The following is a 12,123-nucleotide window of genomic DNA, read 5'->3' as shown; positions in this document are numbered from 1 at the left end:
TCTGGGGTAGGTCTTCCACCCTGTTTGCTGGCCAAGAGAGAATAGAGTAAGTATATACCAGCCTGCTGCAGGCTTTCACTTGAAGAGGGTTACCTCTCCATGGTTAGTGGCCAAAATTTAACTGAATATAATTGTGAGTCCTGCTGGTATTTTATCTGGTCTGGGCTCCAGGAAAAATTAAGAAAACAAGGATTATGCTATCATGTACAGAGGGTGCTGACATGGCCATTAACCTAGAAATGACCAAAAGCGGTACCCTTCCTAATACTTCTTGTGCAGTATGAGTAATATGAAGTCAGTTTTAGCATGAATCATCAGGTATCCCGTGGGAAGAAGGTCATGAAATAGAAAAGCCAATAGTAGAAGGTAGCAATGGTCACATTAATGGCAGCCTTGGTTTCTGCTCACCTAGTTATTGAGCGAAGAACCACAGCAGGAACCCGAGACAAGGCCCAGCCTTCTATAGGCCTATATATGCCGCTAATGATGGGGATAGGAATTAGGCAGCTCAGACCCTAGCAAAGGGTCTGGGCTTCTGCATAGGACTCTGGATGAGGGAAATTCAGAGCACAGGCCCATGTACAAAGACTAGGCCCATAACCAGCAACACATCCCATGTGTACCCAATCCTTGATCTACTTTAGCTTTGATCTTGCTAAATCACACCAACCAGTAGTTTGAACCCATTGACTACAGTGGATCTCAGTATTTTATATGCACATAAATGGCCTGATGATTTTGCTAAAATGCGGATTCTGAGTTGGGGAGATGTTGCACTAGGTTCACATTCTGAATCTCTAACAAGCTCCAAGATGATAATGCTGATAGTGCTGGGCTGAGGATCGCCACTTAAGTAGCAAACTACTGCCGGTCTTGCTTGGGTTTCACCGGGGAATAAGCATGCTCTCCTGGAGCTTCCTGTGCAGCAGATTTGCTCTGATGTAATGGGTTCTCCATTGTGACAGAAGCAAGGCTAGGGGATGAGTGTTCAGACCGGCTTTTCTGACAAGCCAGTCCCTGCCTTGTTCTTCCCTCCGTTATTGCCCTTCCCCTTTCCTGAAGGTTAGACAGGGTGGAGGGTGGAGGTAGACCGTGATCTTTTATCACAGAAACTATCTTGAGCTCAAGAAAGAGAAAAAGTTCCTCCCAGCCGTGACAAGCCAGGGATCTGAGTCACTGTCACAGAGGAAGCTGAGTTCAGAGTGGTGGAAAATAACCTCAGTGATCGTTTCCTTTGCAGCATCATCTAACTCTCCACATCGTGTCCAACACGTCAGAAAGTCCCAGGGCCAGGCTTTGCCATTCCACAGAGTAAAATAATAGCCTGAGGATAACAATAAATTTTAAAAAGTGAAATTAATAAGACTCATAATCTAAACTAGACACCTTTCCACCGGTGTTTATTAAAGTAAATCTGAGCTCTAAGCCCTTAGTCCTTTAAGTTGTTAGTAGCATTACTCTCAGAAATACCAGAAATTTTCCAGTTACAAATTCTGGCATAATACACTGGGATATTATGGGGCTCCTAGGCCCCGTGTAAGATATTAAAAAAAAATTTATATGCTTTCCATGTCAGTTTATAGTGTGCTGCTTCTCCTACTATCTTCAAAGCTGACAGTTTGATTATAATGTAATTATCTTTTGTCATGAAGCTAGTATATAATTTTATTTACAGATGGGTTTATGTTGCTTATATTTAAACTCATTACTGGAAAAGTGGTCATGGAGCAAAATATAAATAAATAACCTGAAGGCAGGCCATCATAAATTCCTTTAAAGAGAAATCCTCCAGGTTGAGGATTTCACGCAAAGCTTTCCGATCTGTCTTATGTCATGCACATCCCACTGTTTGAAAGATAAATATCTCTGTTTTCAGAGGACAGAGGCGGTTCTGAGTGAGTGGAGATGTTTCCATGGAAATGAAAATAGTATGCAAGTGCTGCCATAAAGAGCAAAGAAGTCTTCCTGTGACAGATAATTTGACCTGGGGGAGACCACATCACACAGAGCGGGGCCATGGATAAGGGAGCTTCAAGGCCCATTGGAGAGCAAGTAGCTAAGACATCGTGCTATGTAAGTGATGGAAAATAATCACAGTTATCCCACAAATGCTCTGCATGCTTGTGGAGGCAGGCTTTATTTCATCTTCTTCTCCTACAGCTTTTGGTAGATTTAGGTCTATTGGTTCCCACTTGTACTGAAAGTGATGGTATCTTGAAATTTGAAGCTCAGAAATATTCTATAATTTGAGCTAGCAAGGAATAATGTTGAGTTTATGGACACAGGTGCCCCCCCATCCTTGCCCAGTATCAACTGTCCAAATACCTTGGCCTCTTCAAAGTGTGTTGGATAAGGCTGACTCAGTCACTTGTCACACATCTCTTCATCCCATGTCAAGTAATATAATGAAAACAATGCGGTTGGGGTAATTGTGAAGATGAATTCAGGGTACAATGAGAATTCCGATGGGAAATCACTGTAGCTTTGGAGAATGCCTTATGGTGAGGATTATGTGTTACTGGAGTCCTGTAGGAAGTGGCCATGTAGATTAAGATAGGCTTATGCTTGCTCTGGAAGGAAAAGGAAAATCATCTCAGGAGATGTATATGTGTACATGCTTTGAAACACTTGCCCTCTTAGAAATGCCTTCCCTTTCTAAGTCAGATTTACTGTTGGTTTGGTTTGGTTCGGTTTTAAATAAGGCATGAAGCAAATATATTAGGTTACTAAGAGAATTAGAGACCACGTGGTGTTATTCTGTTCCTTTTTAACTTTGACATAAAGCGTATATCCGACATGAAGATATTAGCCCTTTGGTTCCAGTTTTACATTGAATAGCATCCTTTCCTCTTTTATATATTGGGGCAGATATTGACCTCCAACCCCCTGAGAAGTAGCTGGAGGGTTCTCATAAAGCTGTGCACTCCGAAGGGACACAAGATGTGCTCCCGAGCTATGACTTCTTCATGACTGATTAGCACTGATGACACTAACCCATTATCTTGTCAGAGACAGGTGAATGACTTAGGATTCACTCTGCACTCTCCTAGAATTGTCTCTCTAATAGCAACACTGACACACAAATTTTCATTTATTTTGGATGAACAAATTGTTACAGGAAATTAAAAATTGTAGAATTATATACTTTGTTGGGGGCAATGCAGCGAAATGTAAAGTTCTGAGTAAAAAGAACAGAGATCTTTGTGGGGCTGAAGTCATAGTTTTTATTCCATTTCATCAATACTTCAGGAAAGTAATTAGTTTTACAGTATTTAGATGACTGTCTGCCAGTACAAGGGAATTTGTCCCAGGGTCCCTAAGAGATGCTGACTTTGCCTTTTCATGCACAGTGTGTAAGGGGATCTGTGTATCTTAAGCCCTGATTTCTAAAGTTACAAAGATATATACTTGAACAGTATCTGTAGAAAGAAACCAGGCCATAGGAGAATGTATTCAACTATAGAAGTGGGCAAAGCATCCTGTTATAGTAATTAGGAAAGACCATAATCATCATTGTACCCCTCCCCAAAGCTACCTAGTAGATTACATTGCACAGATATAATTTGTTCATGTAATTTGCTGTGTAAACCAAATAGAAGGGAACACCTTCAGCAAAACAGAGTATAAAAATAGAGCTTTCTGTGATAATCAGGCCACCTATTCAGCTCACTGTTCCCTTGAGTGACACAGGTTGCAATGCAACTCCCATTCCCACTTCAAGTTCAAAGACTCTACTATAATTGGAGGACTCTGTGGACTCTAGCACAGACTTTTGAGGCAGAAGACCAGGGAAGAGAGGAAAGTGAAAAGATAGATTACTTTCTGTTTCCACTGAAATCTAAATCACTTGGGTAGTTCCACCAAAGTGCTTTGAGAGCACCCAAGATTAAGTGCATTTGTGAAGCTGGGACACCCCAAGGAGGCAGGAGGAAGAAAGACTTCCCTGAGTGACAACTGCTTGAAATAGTTGTAAAGTTAAATATAGGTCTGAGTAGAAATTTCTACACGAATTTGAAATTTTACTTTCACAGGTATAGGAGAGTAGAATTTAAGTTACAGTATACAATTTTCAAGTCTATACAGGAAGGATTAATATAAGAGAGGTAATAATAGACTATAATGCACATTCAACCACATGGTATACTTTTATTTACAGACTTCCAACTGTGGAACAAATTCAGACTGGAATGTATTCCAGACAATTTTAGAAGCTTTAGTTCACTTTTGTTCTCCAACAAATTGGATTACATCTGTAACTGTTCCATTTCTAACTAACACTACACCATCCCTTGCTTTTACTTGGGCCCTAAAGTTTATTATAAGTCCTCAGAAATGTTCTCCAATGCTTAAGAAAGGTCTCGACAGATCTAGTAAAACTATAAATATTTCAAACTTAACATATCTAAATCTAAATCCATTACGTCTAATCTATGCCCAGCTCCTTTGCCCATATAGTTTCCTATGTTCTTTAATTTCACAACATAGCCAGTCATCTAAGCCATAAATGTACATACGTCTCTTGTCTTCTCTCCCTTGATTCACACATTCATTTGCTCATTAAGTTCTATGAACTTCATCAGTGTTTCTCAAATATGTCTTCTTTCTTCCAGTCCACAGATGCTTCCTTAGTTCCGGTCTTGTACTACCCGAGTTAGTACGATTGCTTTCCAATTCCCTCCAGTTTTCTTTCTTTCTTTCATTTATTTTCCATACCATACCCATGAAAATCTGATCAAATTGAGATGCCTCAGTGGTTGTCTTCCATTCGGATACATTTCATTTATTCATTCAATAAATCACAATTACCAAGTATATACACTAAACCAAACATAATCTTAGAAAGTGCTGAGTAAAAACAAAAGTCTGTTGTCATGAGCTTACAGTCTCTTGGGAACGGGTGGGGAATAAATGTAGGGGTGGAAATGTTAGTCATTATTGATCTGTGGAAGATTATGAACTGGAATAAGGATTATGATAAAGATTCAATGTTATGTTATAAAAGCAATGGCAGAAGAGCTTGTAAGTCTGAAGAATGAGAAAATAAAGTGTTTTAAAAAGGAGGAACTCAGCACTGAGTCTTAAACACAGTTAACACTTAAAGTTGAGAGGAAGAAGGTGGACTCATACAGAAGCCTTTGGCCCCCCAGTATTCCTTATGAACAATAAGAAATGGAGGGAGAGGAGACAGAAGAGGGGAAAGGGACATAAGAAAAATTAAGATGTGCTATGTGCATGTACCAATCCCCCCCATGACTGTAATCATTATATCCTGCAAACATATACTTACAAATGAAAAATTTACAGAAGGAAACCCTTGGGGGATGAAGAAAATATTTCATAACAGCCATGAGAATGATTGTACAATTGTAGAATGCACTAAAAATCTTTGAACTATACATTTTCAAAGGGTGAAGCATATGATATACAAATTATTCATCAATAAAGCTATTAAATGCAAGCCACAAAAAAAAAAAGAATAAGGAATCAGGACGGGGTGGGGGGAGGAAAGAGGAATGAAGAAATAAAGCAAGTAGGATGAAGACAATGAAAACCATAATTTGCAACTGGATTTTTAGGAAGACTGCAACTTCAGGATACAATCAAGGTCACCCAAAGTTTTCCTCATCTCTCCTCCCTGGGCTTGTTTATGCTTCTTTTCTTCCTGCCTCCCTGCACCCACTATCCCTTAAGGGCACTATCAGTCTATAAATGAGCTTCGTTGATGAGGCAAAGGGCAGAAACTTGACCTTCACAGAAATAGATTCAAAGATTTCAACGAATAAAAGAACATTTTTAGGAAAAATACCTTGGGTCACTCATCTAAATAACAGAAGACTGGGTCCCTTGTTTTCTCCTACAAAATGTGCCATTTTTTTCCAAAAGGAACCACGTCTTTCTACTCATCTGTGGGTTATGCCCTCTCTTGTGTTAACCAGCTCAAACTTTCTACGTATTCACAATTTGCACAGATTTCCACAGCCAAAAGCACATAAATATTTCCAGGTACAGATTACAATATTCCTCTCTCCTGAGGCCCAGCATGCTATTTCTTTGAATGTGTACTTTAAAATTCCACCTAATAAATCCCTTTATGCCTCTTCAAAAATAAAATGTAGAAATAAAAATAATAAAAAATAAACAAAGCTCATGGTTGAGGTAAAGGAGGGAGAGAACAGATTGGACCGAGTTACAGACAGGAATCTGAGGAAAATCATACGGTGAAATTTAAGGCCTCAAGGATCTCTGTGACCTGGCTGGTCTCCTCCCCAGCTTCTCACATGATTTCCCTTCCTGTTGTGCCCTCCTGCCTTATGAAATACAGACTTTAGTGTCAAAACAAGCGACGGGCAGTTTGCTCCGGGTTCGGTAGTCTACAGGGCCTCAGAGCACGCTGTTCTTTGTCTGGAGGCCCTTCAACTTTCGTTGATCTGGAGAGCTTCCTATTTTTCCTTCAAGACTTAGCTCAAGTGTCAACAAGCACTTCAGGAACCCTTTCCTGAGGCCCATCCCCAACCCTGCATGACCAGCATCACCACCACGAGCCGCCTTCTTTTCACTCTTCTTGTAATGTCCCATCGTATCCCTCAGATTATCCTTGTAAAGCTCAACTTTGAATTTGCTTGTCTGTTTTCCTCGCAGGACCGTAAGTTATATCAGTGCAGAGATGGTATACGATTGTTGCGTACTCAGAATATGCTTGAGAAATGAATAATTGATTACTTCTCTCGGCGGTGTCTGAAATCAGCAGATTTGCTAATAGCACAACTGAGTTTTAATAGTGCAGGCACCATTGGGAGCAGCAGAGGTTCCTTCCTGGAAAGTTGGCATCTTGTGCATGTGTCTTCCACTACAGTTTCAGGGAATGAGATTTGGAACTGGAAAAAAATGGGTATAATTCCAGCTCTTCTCTGAGTCTCAATTTACTTATCTATATAATGAGAATAATTTTGATACCTATCTTATAGTGCTTTATGAATATAAAATTAGATATCTCTGCTTTGACCCACACAGCTGGCAGGATCCTGAGAGGGCAACCGGAGATTAAGAAAAAGCTAGACACATACTAAAAAGAAAGCTGGGACTGGCTGGGACCTGACCTCTCTGGTGGAGAGGTGGTGACAACCCAATATGGTCTGCGTCTTCACACACAGTGTGAAGTGTGGGAGCTTGTGATATGGCCAAAAGTGAAAGGTCTCAGTGTTTTGCTGAGAACAATGAGAATGAAACATTCTTAGGGCTATCCATGCTGTAGATAACAGGGAGAAGAACCAAGGCCAGACACCTGCTGGGCTGGTTTTGCTCTAGTCCCAACAACTTGTTTACATGGCCCGCCTCTGGCCCTCTGTGTTCTTGGGGCTGGCCTCGCTCTAGCCCTGAATGTGTGGTCCATCTCTGGCTCAGCCTTTCCCCACAAAACTCCACAGAGGATACTCAGAGCAGTTCTAAGTAGAAGAGCAAATTGTCACTACATGGTAGCTCTCATTGATACCATCTATGTTATTCTATGGCTATCCTAATGACTTACCACAAACTTGATATCAGCAAACAGCACACATTTGCTTTTTTTCTAGTTCTGAAGCTCAAGATCTGAAAGGGTTTCACTGGGTGTTTTAGTTACTTTCCCATTGCTAGGACAAAATACCCGATACCTACAAGTTAAAGGAGGAAAGTGGCTTATTTTTAGCTCCCAGTCTACAGAGGTTGCAGTCTCTCATCACCTGGCTCCTTGGCAGGGCAGCATAACAGAGTGACACGGCAGCACGGCAGAGAGGCAAGGCAGAGGAGAAACAGCCCATGGCATGGAAGGCAGGAAGCAGTGCGACTTCCTTTTTTTTTTTTCCCCTTTTTATTCCATCCAAGCTGTAAATCTATTGGTTGGTGGTGGGTCCTCCATCTTTAGTAAATCCATCATACATACACAGAACTGTGCTAATAAGCCAACCAACTGACTAATCCAATATTGTGCACCCATGATCCAGCCACTCCCAAAAGCCCAGCCTGTAATCAGGGGGATATCTAGATATAAGCCGTAACACTGGGCCAAAATTAAGGAGCTAGTAGATTTAACACTTCTTTTGAATTATGGAGTAGTACACATAACTGGTAGTTATGTACAAAATAAATTCTTAACCAAAGTATATGGTACCACAGAAAATACAATCTATTTGCTTAAAATCTATTACAGTAGACCAATAAACCCTTATATTTTAAGCTTAAAGCTTATACTAACATTATGCATTTAATGAGAAAGGGACTTCAATAATCTTAGTTTCCTCCTAATTGATTCAAAAGAAAAAAAATCGTTGTACTTTCTAATGAACAAGTTGAGTCAGATATACTTTTTGAAAATTGGTAGAAGTACCCAGGAAGGTCAGGAGACAATAGCTTTCTTTATAGAAATTAGCTCTTACTGATTCTTTGTCTGACAGGGTTGGATCTTCTATCTTTTCCACATAATTAAATCAGAGCAATATATCTGTGCCTGAAGTTATCAATGAAGGGAAATTGGCAAACATTAAGCTTCATTCAGACCTTAGGGTCTCTCTCTAAACTTGTCAATATGCTCTTTGAAAGAAACAGAAAAGTTTTCCTGTTGGATTTGGGATTGTTGCCAGGTCTTTATGTTTTGCATTTGCTTGTAAATTTTGCAATTTGTTATCCAGCCAACATGATTTCTTTAAGAGAAGTGTAGTTGGATTGAGAAGTAATTTTTATGTATAACAAAAATCAATAAGGGGTTGTAATTGCAAAACAATTCTTTACAGTATATTTCCACATAGTTAAAAACACTGTGCATAAAGTCTCATATTCCAATTTTTTTCTTATAGATCAACATAAAATAATCAAATAAAAATGGGAGGATAATATATTACAATCCTAAAACTTAAAGAAAGTCTGAACATTTTTTCTTTATAGTATGTAAAATATAATTTTCCAAATAATAAACTCCAAAATTTGAAATACTGACACAAGAGATAATTGGAAGAAGGAATATTATTCATGACTTACATAGGGCTGTGCATGAGTGAGAGGGAGGAAGAGAGAGAGAGAGAGAGAGAGTGAGAGAGAGAGAATTATAGGTTACTAAATAGGAAATGCATTTAAAAAACTGTTTACTTCCCAGCTGATTTAGTGCATGCTATAATTGTGATTAAAGTGGAAAACAAAGGAGGAAATCTGAATTAGCTTCCAAAGTGTTTTGTTTCCAATCTAGGCAATGACAGTGCTGGTACAGCAGACAATTAATAAAACCTAATAATACTAAGACAATGCTCTTTTGTGAGAATCTCAAACATCTTCACAAACAAATGTGGTTGTCTTCATTAAGAAGAAAGCAAAACATTGAGTGAGTAACTCAGTATATAGTTCCTGTCTTGACTTTAAAATAAAATTAAATCAACCCAGAGCAGAGCTGTCATTTGTCCTGATCTCATGCCCCACAGTCTTTCCCAAGGAAGAAAATTGTGTGCAGGGACCAGGGGTGGTAGGAGAACTCACCCAGCTCAGTGTAACAAGGGGAGGGTGGCAAAGGATGCCTACTTCATGTTGTGAACACTTTGTATCATAGTTCTGAAGATGACCCTGTTCTTCTTATGCCAGTATCATGGAAAAAGAAACTTTGAGGCAGGAGCTTTTATAAGCTTATCAAAAAATATCTCGAGACATACCTAACAAAAAACAACATTATTTCCTTTCTCCATAGCATAGCTACGTAATATGTTTGGGGATGGTGGCACCCAAGAAAGAGAAGATATCCTCTTGCAGGCTCTGGCTTCTAAAGGACTGGCATTTCCCGGCAGTCCTCTGAGCTATGGTATGTTTTGGTCCATCTCCCTAGTTTTTGGATTTACAGTCAACATTGGCTGGATAGTGGCATCCTCAAGAACTTTTTAAAAGGGCACCAAATAGAAATGAGTTCAAAGACTCTCACTTGCTCCAGAGACCTTAGGTTCCATAAAGAGTCCTAGAGTATGAACCAAGCTATCATCTCCAATTGTGTTATTAAATCATTAAACTCAACTACAGTTACTACAGCTATAAGTGCTAGTGGAGCATACTAGTGACAGTAACTGTATGGCAGAGTGGTTAGCCAGCACGCTGCAGTAATTATTCCAATCTATCTTCAGAGATGGAGTCCAAGCCCTAACCCTCAAATCAATCAAGTACTGAAGAAGACCACCGAGGGGGAAAAATCAATGAAAAAAAAAGTCTTCACAACAAAGCAATAAGTGAATCCCAAATAATTGAGCTGCATCACTGTACGAAAAGACGGAATGATATGTTATTGCAGGTGAGTATGCATGCAATGGTTTCATTGTTACTCTACCTCAAGCTGGGAGGGATCTAATTTTGGTCAGTTCTGTGAGATCCAAGTAAGTACTCAGGATACACTAACGGGACATATCTTTTGTCAATAAGTCACAGGCTTCTTTTACTTTCTTTCCACTAACAACCAGACATGGTAGTCTGTAGAGCATCCTGGATAAAATTACCAGTCCTTGAGAGTTTTCCATATTGTGTTTCACAATTTCCAAAGCAACTTGGTCGCTACTATTTGAGGTTTCCTTGACAAACGTCAAGCAAAATGGCAGAGAGTAGATATGTTCAATTATTCTGCTTTACAGAGAGGCATAATAAAGTTCAGAGGAAGGATTTTTTAAGCTCATGTGAATGGCGAAACAAGCAAAAATGAGTTCATGCGTCTTCCTATTTCAGTTGCATTGTTCTGCTTCAGTGGCTACACTATTCGTGTTCAGAGGAAAGGACGCAAGGAAACTTTCACAGTCCCCACACCCCTGGAGGTAGTGGAAAGAAACCGAGGTCCCAAGGAAGAGATTGGGAGTGGTGACAGCGAGGGCTGAGTGGAGGTCTCCAGGGTAGGCTACCACTTGGGGAGACCACTGTGAGTTTCAAATGGCACTCTTGGGCCTGCAGCAGATGTTACCCTGCTTCAAAGGCCCAGTGTGCTGCAGGCGTCTGCTTCTCAGATTGTTCCAGAAGGGAATCTTGACAGCACATCTGGCTGTTTCTGCTGTAGAGCTTGTTAACAGCATCTACTTGTATCCCTGGTCAAGTGCTTAGAATGTGCCAGTCTCTGTGATAAGTGTGTTACATATATTATCTCAAGTTAAATCTGCAAACTACACCCATCTTGGGTACTCGCACTATACTTACAGAACTTTTGAAAACTGAAACTCAAAAAAGAGTTGTCAAATTTTGTTGCTGGCGGAATGAAGTGTACTGACCACCGCTCCACTTGGAGAGGACTCTTGCAAGCTTGCACCTGGCTTCCTCTGGCCTCACCTCACGCATTTTTTCCCTTGGCTGACTTTTTGTAGCCCTTCCTGTAAGAAGTCATAGCCAGGAGTATGATGATATGCTGAATACCGTGAATCCTAGCAGATCTCTGATCCTGCTTGTGGTCTTAGGCAATTATGACACATTACTTTTCTGTCATCACTTAATAACTACAATTTTTAAAATCATGTGTTGCCTGTATAATGTACTCAAGAGATATTTTCTCTACCCACTAATTTTGAGTTCACATGGAAAGAACAAAATTTATACAATTTAGAAATGTGTAGAAGGTGAGACCAATATGAAATGCTAAAATTAATAGGATTAAATAAAAGCAACTAAACAATTTACAACCAAAATTTGAGGAGCGAAATGCCAAGGAAAAAGCAAGTTGGAGCAGTTAGAAACTTGGCTTTCTCATTTAAATACTCTCTGAGTTTGTAGTTGTTAACTCTTCCTTTCTTTTCTCCTCATCACAGAACAAGACACCAGGACTTCTGTGACCCATTTTAGCTAAGTGTCATAAGACCAGTCACTAAAGTATTTCCTTCTTGCGTCTCTCTTGGTTAGTTTTCTTCCTTTCTTCCAGAGGTCTGGTTAGGATTCCCGCTGAGAATCAAGCTCTCTGGGCACTCGGCCTTACTGTAGTAGCTTCCAGTTTTTGACAAAATCTGATTTTGAGCTCTCAGCTTGAAGTCCTTCTGAGTGAGTAGAGCTATTTTGCATCTACCCTGATGCTCACAGGGTGCTCTGTCCACATGGAGTTCCTGGGGATGCAGTGCTGCTCAGAGAACAGATGTACATTCTCTCTTGCAAAGCTATCAG

General features: G+C 40.0%; 1 long non-coding RNA gene across 1 annotated transcript; it reads left to right on the top strand.

The window, feature by feature from the left end:
* The first annotated feature begins 2,008 nt into the window (after positions 1 to 2,008).
* LOC106148698 lies at positions 2,009 to 10,268 on the top strand. The gene is made up of 3 exons (XR_001234348.1): positions 2,009 to 2,073; positions 9,704 to 9,814; positions 10,128 to 10,268. It is a non-coding gene; the product is annotated as an uncharacterized LOC106148698 (long non-coding RNA).
* Positions 10,269 to 12,123: the final 1,855 nt, after the last annotated feature.

This window comes from Chinchilla lanigera, unplaced genomic scaffold (assembly GCF_000276665.1).
Source record: "Chinchilla lanigera isolate Chin_1 unplaced genomic scaffold, ChiLan1.0 scaffold00026, whole genome shotgun sequence".
NCBI classification, from domain to species: domain Eukaryota; kingdom Metazoa; phylum Chordata; class Mammalia; order Rodentia; family Chinchillidae; genus Chinchilla; species Chinchilla lanigera.
This window is presented reverse-complemented; position numbering and strand designations above follow the sequence as displayed.